The following is a 2,817-nucleotide window of genomic DNA, read 5'->3' on the forward strand; positions in this document are numbered from 1 at the left end:
AGACGGTTCCGCCGGTGTGGCAAAGTGAAGAACCCCAAAAGGTTCCTCCAGGCACCTTTTATTTTTACAGTGTAGATGTGTTTCTGCTCAAATAAGCTTCTACAGTCAGATTGTGGTTGCCATTGAGACTTCAGAATTTATTTTAAATTTCAATTAATAAAATTTTTGCTTATCTGATTGGTTATTATTATTATTTTCTTTATATAATCTTTCTATAAAGAAAACGTTGTCCTGTTTCTCCCTGGATGTGTCTAATTAAAGAATATGCAGTGTTCTTGTGTTTTTTTTTTGTTTTTTTTGGGGTTTTTTTTTTGTTTTTTTTTTTTTGTTTTTTTGTATTTTTAGAGGGTGGTAAAGCCAGAGAGCAAGAGGAGAAACTACTATGAGATATTTTTTTTTACTAAGCAACAGAGAAATTAATTCCACCTTTTGCAATGAGACATAACAACCTAATATACTGTAATACCAAAAAAATTGTAATGGGAGAGCCCCCTTTTTGTTTATCAAAACGTTTGTGTTCATTTGTCTAAATGGATCTGGGTTCTCTACATCAGCCCAGATTCGATTTAAAACACGGCTATTGATTTTATGAAAAACATGTATTTAAGCAATATTTGCAGGTTGCATGATTAAGCCTGTATGACTATGTAAAGAGCTTTCTCCTCTGTTTCTGTCTTACAGAATCATTTTCTGCAGAGAAGATAGATGGTCCACATGTTGCTGAGCTATTCAAGCACTTTCCTGTTGAGAAAAATCTTTGAGGAAGCCCAGTTGTTGCTGTTGAGATTGTAATGTATTTTACCATCAAAACAAAAAGTTGCTGATTGAGGGCTAGAGGTGGCAGAACTTAGCAGGCCATGATTGTTAATAGGCTAGACAGAGACTTTCAATCTCTTGAGCAGTTGATCTTGGAAAAGCTGGAAGGCTCAAGAGAGGAGCAAAGTTCATTCTACAGTAATTCAATTTTTCAAAAAGCCTTTTGCCTGATTAGTTGCCTCAGAGGACAAAATTAATAGTATGATAAATATATTAAGAGGAAAAAGTGAATTTCGTGTACTGTAATTGTTTTTTATGTCTGTTTTAATACTCAGTAGATGCTGTTTATATTTAATTGAACATTGGCTTAACCTGCATAACAGTCTTTGTAAGTTGTTTTATGCATTCGTTCCCACGTTATATCTACATTGCAATATGTCCATCAACCAAACATTTACATTATCTTTATGGATTATTGATTTAAATTTTTGAGAAGTGAGTATCCTTTTTTCCTTTTTTTTTTCTTTTTTTATAAAGTACTTTGTGGGGCTTTATTATCTAAGAGGACTAACCACATACAATGTTGGAAATGTTAAAACATAAGAGTTTTATTGGTTTTTAGCTACAGGTGGTATGCATTTTTTTCCTCACAATTGTTTTTGTCAATATCAATTATATCAAAGTGTAATGTCACTTATATTTACAGATAGAAAATGTGTTTTTTGTTGTGAAGGTGTATTTAGCTTTACTGACTCAAAGAGAACCTTGAAAGATTAAAAGTCTCTCACTGTTGCTTCAGCGCTTTGTGTTTCACAGTCAGTTTGAGTGTGTGGGAGAGTCCCTTTCCAGCAAGATGGAATGAAAAGCTTTGACCTTCTCAGCTGTGATTTCTCATAAAACTGTTCGGTAAGTGCTTTTTCATTCTCACTCTCTTTTTCTCACTCAGTCCAGTTTATCAGTTGCTTTATTGATGTGTCTTTTTATTGACAATAATATTTAAGCATTAAATAATACAAATGTGTGTAAAAGCACAGCCATTCAAAAATGAAAAAACACTTCTCTCTCTCTCTCTCTCTCTCTCTCTCTCTCTCTCTCTCTCTCTCTCTCTCTCTCTCTCTCTCTCTCTCTCTCTCTCTCTCTCTCTCAAATTCAAATTCAAATTCAAATTAGCTTTATTGGCATGACTTGTACAGTATTGCCAAAGCACTGGCCATTACATAGGCATTACTCTCTCTCTCTCTCTCTCTCTCTCTCTCTCTCTCTCTCTCTCTCTCTCTCTCTCTCTCTCTCTCTCTCTCTCTCTCTCTCTCTCTCTAATTTCTTTCATCCAATTTCCGCTTCAACAACAACTTTCAACAGCATTGGCAGCGTATGTTAGTGTCAAATAATCTCAATCTTTTCCCATGCTGCATAAAGTCATTTTGCTGTGCTGATATTTGAAAAGTGTTTTCTGTCTAACATATATGTCAGACTGAAAAGGAGGAATGTAGTGATTTATTATGTGTAAATGGAAAATGCCATGCGTTTCATAGTCAGAGACTTCATGACCATAGGCACGGGTAGTGTAGAAATCGTATAGCTTGCAATTACAGCTTAAATAGTACTTCTCATGGGGTACCTTTCAAACCTCAGCTTTCATTTAACTCTGGGAATGTTTTTCATTGGCCACCTGCACACTGTGATGATGGCGTATGATAAAGTCTGAGTGCATTTAAACAGACGTTTCCCAGAGGTTGTGCCGGATTGGTGGTGCCCTTTTATGTGACATTTACACAGAGGATATAAACAAGACCGGGACGTATATGGAGGGTGGCAGAGAATGAGCTTGCCAAGAAATGAAACAGAAAGGGAGGTTGAGGGAGGAAAATGAAAGGGGAAATGAAAATGAACACGAATGCATCGAGCTGGGCTAGAAGACTGCAAAGGCTGAAAAAAGCTCAAGTAGGAAGCAAATAAAAGACTAACTGCCCTTTAATGGTGGGGGAATGGAGTTTAACCAGCGAAATAAACAAGCGCAAACAACAAATGAGCCAATTACTGACTTTTAGGATTGTTTAAATC

Source organism: Scardinius erythrophthalmus (assembly GCF_964197995.2).
Source record: "Scardinius erythrophthalmus genome assembly, contig: HAP1_SCAFFOLD_127, whole genome shotgun sequence".
Lineage (NCBI taxonomy): Eukaryota > Metazoa > Chordata > Actinopteri > Cypriniformes > Leuciscidae > Scardinius > Scardinius erythrophthalmus.